The sequence below is a fragment of the Rutilus rutilus genome (assembly GCF_951802725.1).
Source record: "Rutilus rutilus genome assembly, chromosome: 1".
NCBI lineage: Eukaryota > Metazoa > Chordata > Actinopteri > Cypriniformes > Leuciscidae > Rutilus > Rutilus rutilus.
In genome coordinates, this window is record NC_140209.1 from 16,671,036 (window position 1) to 16,679,496 (window position 8,461).

The 8,461-nt window shown below is 38.2% G+C and overlaps 1 long non-coding RNA gene across 2 annotated transcripts; it reads left to right on the plus strand.

The window, feature by feature from the left end:
• The first annotated feature begins 3,106 nt into the window (after positions 1-3,106).
• Positions 3,107-8,430, plus strand: LOC311291525. Of its 2 annotated transcripts, XR_014627569.1 has the most exons (10): positions 3,107-3,286; positions 4,019-4,217; positions 4,355-4,404; positions 5,076-5,124; positions 6,718-6,799; positions 6,894-6,927; positions 7,011-7,097; positions 7,240-7,405; positions 7,567-7,624; positions 7,717-8,430. It is a non-coding gene; the product is annotated as an uncharacterized lncRNA (long non-coding RNA). The 2 variants fall into 2 exon arrangements; XR_014627570.1 differs by lacking the exon at positions 3,107-3,286 and having other exon boundaries at positions 3,401-4,217.
• Positions 8,431-8,461: the final 31 nt, after the last annotated feature.

Sequence of the window (8,461 nt, forward strand, 5' to 3'; positions counted from 1 at the left end):
TTGAACATTTAATACGGTTTCAAAGCACTGATCTGCAGATTCACAAATACTCACACACTGACATCTCTGTTTACAGCAGACAAAATGTTATCACTTAAGCCTTTTTAAGACCTCACCTCGGGCCCTGTACCTTCCTCTCCTGTCTCCATACTGCTGCTGCGTTCCTGCTCCTAAAAATACAATATGGTTGCTGTGATGCATGTCTAAGGTAAAGCTCCTGAACCCAAGAAGAGCCAATTTCAAAACTACAGAATGAAAATCCACTAATTAATAACTGGATTCCAGCATGTGAAGTACAAGATGGTGATGGGGTGTCCTGGTGCAGATGATGCATGCAGCGGGCACTAATGAGTCCATTAAATGTACTATGTATGTTAACATTTAGTCGGTTGGAAGTCAGAGAGTTGAATCCCTGCTACTGAAGTCAAAGAGCTTGAATAGGTGCTTTAAAACAATTATTAAGTGGACTCAAGGCTTATGAGAAACTAAGCATATTGTATTATTTCTGTTTATTGATTGAGAAATTGGCATTGAACAGGCAGCAACTCAACCTCCATCCTTGGGTTAAATCCATTACAATTATGAATACATTTTAAAACCTCACCTAACACCCTGCAGTAACACCTGCCTCTCATTTTGTCTCTTCCATGGCTGCATCATGGTTCTCCGAATAAATTAACAATTGTAGACTATACGTTACATTTTATATAATTAAAAAATGCAACAGGTTGAATTAGAGAACTTTTAATTATGTGAAAAGAGCATTATACTACATGGAAACAGCGGAGGCACATTGAAATAGACACTGAATTATATTTATTTAACTTGTAAAGTCATGTAGCCTACAGCCATTAACCTTTTATGCTTAAAGATTTAACTGATTGAATTATGGTTTTATTGTTGGTTGAACCTCCTTATTGAAACAGGCCCCAGGAGACGTTGGGATATCTTTCAAGCAGAAGTTACTCTTTATTGAGAACTTGCTGTGTGTCGCTGTAGTCATCCAAGTCTAACTCAGGCAGTGTGCATTGTAGAGTTTATACCTTTCAAAGGGGGAGGGATTACATGGAGGTGGAGACACGCTGAACAAAGCATGCAAATGAAGTACAGGAGTCAGGCCGTCACCGGAATTTCCCCAGCCCTGATCTCATCAGCATAACAGTGTCATTCAGATGCATAGATCAGTATCTAATCCAATCAGCCTGACTATTCAAAGACCAGGAGCTCCAAGAGCCATTAAAGACAAAGGGTGAGAGTTTCAGTAATCTGACTAATTTAATTTACAATAGAGAGAACAGGACTGACATAACCTTAAAGGGGACCTATTATGCAAAATTCACTTTTGTATGGTGTTTGGACATAAATGTGTGTTGGCAGTGTGTGTACACAACCACCCTACAGTGATAAAAATCCACTCACTCCTTTTTTTTTTAATCTCCATAAATCATAAGCAGTCTCTCCAAACGACCTGTTTTCAGAATGTGGCTTTAGTGACATCACTAAAGCCACAGGCCCCGCCCCCGAGTGTTGACTGACACTGCCGTTATAACTTAGACCCACCCTGATCGAGTTCACTGCAAGTTGTACACATCAGCCATTGCTGCAGCAATGCACTCACGAGAAGCATCGAAGCATCTCCCAAGCGTTGAAGGTGTTGTAGCTGGATGTATTCATTCACATAGCTCTCTTTATTTACTCTTGAAATCTGCCAGCCAGTGAAGACGAGGTGGATTTATTTTGTTTTCAAAGAAAATCCTCCCTCAACTCAACAGAAATTTATCTAAGTTACTTATGCACTTCTTATACTGTTTACTCAGCTCTAACAGTGATTTTCTGAAGAAAAACTGATGCTTCATCTTTTGTGTGACATACAGTAAACTTTATTAAACTCATCAGTATATTTTGTGTCATCATTCAGACAATTCAGATAGTTAGACGGAGTCCTACAGCAGGCTTGCATTAATAAGCAATGCCAAATAGGTTATAATCGTAATTAAACTAAACTATATCTCTTCCAACTCCATACAGCATATATTCTCTGACTCTGTAGGCATTTTTATGGTCGAAATGAGGACCATTACTGTGACTGTTTGTTTTATTATTCATCTTCCCTGTTCTGGCTCTGATCACGGCTGCTTAGGCTCCGCCCCCTGTGCCGTGAACCAGCAGCTCATTAGCATTAAAGGAGAAGCACTAACCCAGATAGCAAAAAATATCGGCACGGCTTCTTTTTGCCGCCGGCCCCAAGCTGTCGGCTATAGGTGCGGCCCGCTGGCGGCGATGAAACGTTTGCCGCCGAATACGTCACTCCCAAATTTTGCGAGATGCCGCCGGCGAACAGCCGCCGGGCCGCCGACTTCATTCTCTCTGGCGGTTGCCGCCGTCTAAATGAACCGCGGCCGGCTGGCGGCAAGCCGCTTTGAAATCGACCAGCCATGAGTGAAACTGACAGCATCTTAACTACTTTTCACATTTAAAGCGATTATAATTATTATGTGAATTATATACATTTTTGTTGTTGCTCCAAAGCCATTAGGGGTTATAACAGATTTGACTCTGATTCCATGATAAGGTTTAGGAAATTACATTTAAATTACTTTGAAACTCTGAAGCGATAATATGTAAAATATATATAATTATTTTATTCACTTAAGGTGACAATTCTTTACATTTCTTTGATTTATGCACAATTTGAGATGCACCAATAGACCAAAAAGAATTCCTTTTGTAAAACTTACTTGGCAATAAATATCTTTCTGATTCTGATTAGTTTTTAAAATAAATATTTCATTCATGGTATGAACAATTTAGCAGAATAAATGGATGAAGTTAGATTTTTCACCAATGCTTGAAATCAGTGAACAGTGAAAGACATCTGCAACTTGGCCAAAATCTTGGGTTTGCTTTATATTTTTTTTATTAATTTGCAACCATGGCAATGTCTATGAGAAACATGAAAATCCCTGTTTTGACCTGAAGGATAAAGTGAAATATTTATAAATATTTTGTCTCTCTGTCACTCCAGGAAATTGTGGTTATGTCTTTCATTGTTTTACAAGCTCAATTTTTATTTTATTTTACCTTTTACATGTATAAGGGATTACTTTGCAGTCTGCAATTGCGAGTTTTGCGACCTGTACAAATGTGTTAAAAGTGTTAAAGCACAAACAGAGAAGTACCTCCACCGGTCGAGAGGGGCAGCACCTAAAAAACTGAAGCAGATTTACTCGTCTCGTCACACGGTTTCAGTATTTGGACTGGAGAGAGGGAAGATACGATCTTTTAAGTAAGTACATTTTTCCTTTTTGTGTAACGCAATATTACTATGTTCATTTTTGACATTGTTTTTAGTTCTTCTTCTTAAAATCTGTTCTTGCCTAACTAGTCAAGCTAAAGTAAGTTAGCCTTGTTTGCAAAGTTTCCGCCATGTTTCTGCCATAGCTAGGCTAACGTTACTTGGTTTCTTCCTGGCGTTGAGTTTTTTTCTTCTTCTAAGTATGTTTAACTGTTATGTATGTTTATACAAGTGTGAGTACATGTGGTTTAAGATAGTATTGGTCAGTCGAATTAACTAACGTTACAGTTCCTGAACTACGGTGGGAATGGTAACGTTAGCAAAATCTTCACGACAAGAAAGACTGATCAGTATAACTTGTGTTGTTTTCTAACTAAACATAATTATGCTGCTAGTCTATACAGTGTTCGCTACCACATGCTGTTTCACCTTTTTTACACACTGAGTTCAAGCATGTTCTAACGTTACATGTTAAATGTATCTAGCTACAGTAGGTAGCCAAACTTTACATCTAGAAAGACTTAGTTTAACTTTTGGTGTTTTCTTACAAAAATAACGATGTAGGTTGTTTATATGATTTTGTTTGTCTGAATATGGTTTTCTGTTGATCCACTTGTGAAAATTACTGCTTTTTCGAAGGTGTGAGCATTTTAATGTTGTTGATTTTGCCTGAAATTTTTTTATCAAAAAGTATACTTTATGCTAATGTGTCTTCTATTTTAGATGCTTCACATTGTTCAGTTTATCAACAAGGAGGATCTGCCATTTGCAGTGGTTCCGCAAGAGTGGCTCAGCGAAGGGCATGTGCCATTGGCCCCCATTTAACCTCCGCAAAAAAGACAAAGGAACAATTTAGCCATCCGCTGCACACCTCCACACAGCACCTGGGAGAAACATCATTTTAAGTTCATGAAGGGAGCAGGTAAATGGGTCTGACTTGTACATTTGATTTTCCTTTATTTCATCTGTGTAATTTATTTGTCTGTTTATTGTGGATAACGGAATCTTTCATTCATTATTATTATTATTATCATCAAATTTCTGTTTCCTCTTTCTTAGAACCAGGTTTCTCCCCAGTAATCCAGAATCCGCCAAGAGTTTGAGTACAAGTAAGTGATGTTATTTGTGAAGTTTTTTTGTCTTGGAAACTATTGCTTCTATTTAAAGTTGGCATGAACTGGAAGTTACAAACGACTTTCATATTGTTCAACAAAGTTCTTGTTTAAAAAAGAAAAAAAGAAGCTACTGTGCCTAATATTATTGTTGTATACAGCGCGCAAGGTTTATGCGGTTTATGCTCATGCTTTAAGTCTTCTTCTCCGTTTTTAGTGTATGTCTGTGGCAGAATTACAGCGCCACATACTGGTCTGGCATGTATACTACATAGTTTTGAGTCGGTTTCAGTGGTTTCGTGTGTACGCAGATATTTCTTGAGACGACGCCGTGTTCACGGAATTTTTTTTTTGAACGGGGAAAAAAAATATCGGATAGGGAAAGCTCTGGCTTCGTGTGGATGTGGCCTAATGGTTTGAGGGGAGTTGCTACGCCCTCACGCCATTGCACATGACCGGAAGAGAAGTCGTTTCGAGGGGGGAGGGAAGGGTAACGTATTTGATTAAAGATTATAAGGGTACATGAATAAAAAAAAAAAAATGAAATGCAGAGATGAATCATTTACATAAACACTACAATATTACATATAAAAATACAAATTGTAAAATTTGATTTCATGCTGACTTTAAGATGATGAATCCTTTAATCATAATCTGTTTTTCACTAGGACACTTGATGGGATTCGCTGCAGCAGTTTCTGGATGAAAGGTGTTGAGGTGTGTTGTACATTCCATTAGCTTTGCAAAGTTCAATTATTGTTTCATTACTGAATATGCAATACTCTAGCCTGACTACGTCAGACTTTCATACTTCCGCTCAATTTCATTTCGCTTCTGTACTCAGTCTGAGACAGCGTCATAGCTTTCCGTTTTCCTCCGGCCTGAAAACAGCCGGCCAATCAACGAACAGAGGGCGGGCTGAGAGCCGTGATGTAGACGCTGATTGTACTGTGGATGCGTAGATTTACTTAAGAAATCTGCAAAAGTCGTTCACAGCCATGTTCACTCCGGTATTTCGCTCGATGGTTTTGTTTTCGCATCATACATGTAGGGATGGGACGGTATGAAAATTTCATATCACGATTATAGTGACCAAAATTATCGTGATGATCAATATTATCACGGTTTTGTTAAAACGAGATGAAAGTGTTAAAAAAGAACTGATGCTCACACTAAAAACAGTTTCATATTTGAAAATCAACAAACAACAAATAAAATAAGCAGCTCTATGCACTTTTTTAAGAAAGATTATATTCTGTGGCATTTCCTTCCTTATAATGACCGTCGTCAATAGCAACGCATTATAACAGCGCACATCCATGTATCGCAACGGACGCGCACGCGCTCTCGTTTCATTCAAATACAACTTGCTTGCTGTCTTGCGTCTCCGTTCTTGGGCGATTGTTTTGTACGCTGTACAAAATGGATTTATAAACAGGTAAGATTTAAAACATTAATCTCAATTCAATATGTCCCCGTAATTGTGTGGTAAAAAAAAAAATCGGTGTAATAAGTGTACAATGATAGTCTTGTTTGAACTTGTTCGTTCGTCTTTGGCTCAAAGCCACTTGCTGCAAACTTTTCTTCACGGAAGCTTCACGTTTATTTCAAGTGAGTGAGATAAAATATTTCAACTCAAAACAACATTTTGTGCCCAATTATTTCCCAGACGTAGTTTTTGGTAAGTTAACTTGCTATAAACAGTGGGTGACGGTCACACAAGAGGACTCGGCAGATTTGAAGTGTTTCCCCCCTACTCTAGTGACCATCCTCGATTAAGTTTCACTCAGGACTTTTGTAAAAGCCAAAATATGACCACAACTCAGATTTGGTCCTCTTAAAACGCTGAAAAATCTCCCGAGTACGGTCACTGCCTGCCGCCATTCCTTCTCGAATAAAAAAAACAACATTGCGCGCTACGCCTGCGTCAGCCTGTTGCTGGCTGGACAGGATTTACAGTGAGTTATTAAAATCGCGATAATCAAACACGGTTTTAATGATAATAAAATTTTGAACGATAATACTAACCGTCAGTACATTTTGTCGTGGTTTATAGTGAAACCGGTAATCGTCCCATCCCTACATACATGTGTTTACAGTGGAAGTTAGATGCGGCTGAGCATGCGCATAACACACGCCATAACCAAACGTTATGTGATTGGCTTACGGGTAACCAATGATTTTAAACTTCAGACAAACTCTGGAGGTATGTAATATGTTGCGCTTAACTAAGTGTTACATTTAAGTCCAATTCATTAAATGTATGCAATAACTTCAAACATATTTTTACATGTCAATGATTATCAATAGGAGGGAGAAAGTCATTGCTCTATTGTTGGCCCTTGTACTCCAATGGCATCTCGTGTCAAGCATGAAGTTTTCAGCTGTGAAGGTATATTCTAACCCTATGTCTTAATGTCCAGTGTTTTAACAGTATTGCAAATAGTGCCTTTAGTTGTTTGTTTTATTTTATTTTTTAAATGTAGAACCAAGCCCTGAGGGAAAGCAATGCACGAGCAGGTGAGAACTTGCACTGTTTCTTAAATTGTACTTTTTTGTGTGTGATGTAAGTCCAAAATTACCATATGCCTTTCATTTTGTAGCTTCGGATGACAGCGGCTTACTTCAAGAGCAGGTGAAGCAAGTTCAACAAACAATGTTGAAGACGTTTGCTTGCACTGGGCAATCAGGTACAACTTGCAAACAGCACCTGTGGTTGTTGGTTTAATTCCCACTGGGGCTACCTGTACATGTAGTAGACCTAGATATAAATGTCATAGTTTAGTAGTTGAGGGACCAGGACTGACTATTTTATTCTGGGAAACCCTGTAGGTGCAGATCAGACCCTTATGCTGTGACGTCTTGCAGAGTTTGGCGATGTTGTGTCTGTTGGAGTTATCCCTGTCAGGGGATCTGTTACTCCCCCTACACACCCAGGAAGATTTGCCGTGTCTTGACAACAGTTTGAAGCAGGATTAAAAAGCTCCAGGAACAATTTGTAAGTTTGCTGATTATAACGCCATAGAGTAATCTAAAAAGTAAAATTTAAGATTGTGTACTGCATATATTACAGTCTGAATCCTTAGCCTTTCACATTTTTTATTTATTTATGAGAAGCTTCAGAGAAATGTAATTTGTAACACTTTTTGGGATTTTCAGCTCGGTGTGGGGGATAAAGCATGTTTTAGAGACATGTTCCTTTAGACCATTGTTCAAAGTAAGTTGGATATTTTTTTAATTATATTTATGTAGATGTGTATGGCCTCATGCAATTCAAATGAAATGACAGATCTGTATTTTCTAAATTAGCCATCCGGAAGAACCTGGCAACCCAGGATGCCACTGATGAAGCGGTCTAGGTTAATGTTTCGCGTTACCTGAAAGGAGCATCTGACCGTTAAGGCAGAAAAAGGCACCGCACAGCTGAGAGGGACCCACAGCCGACCACTTAGGCTGACTACTGACACCCCAGAATCACTGACAACTGGAATCCTTTCTTTATCTTGCAGTCAGTAACATCAAGACCCCTAAAGAAGTCAGAAGTGTCACACTATACTCACTAACTGTGGAAATTACTTTCTTTTTTTTCTTTTTTCAAATAATGCTTGTAAGTCCTTGTGCCACAGGTCAGCATTGCAGCTATAATGGTCTATTCTACTCCAGAGCTTTACTATAAATTACTACCACTTAACCTATTGTTAGAAATGGCTTGTAAATGTGATGTCATACTTTGATTTATTTGGTATCCTGCACATTATTTCGTATCAAGTATTCTCTTTACTTGTCATAATGTTTACAGGTAATTTTTTTCACCCTAGAGCTGTCCTCTTTATATGAACAAGAGTTGTAATTTGCTTGTAAGGCTTTTTTTTGTTTGTTTGTTTTTTTACCAAAATTTAATAAGAAACCTGCATGTTAGTATATTGATTTATTTATTTTTCTGTTATGTTTCAGTGATCTGACACATCTTGTTTAAATGACAGTTAATGTACTTTGAAATGTGGAATAAAAATGCCAAATGGATATTTGTCTGGTTTGAGCAATCATTATTCTT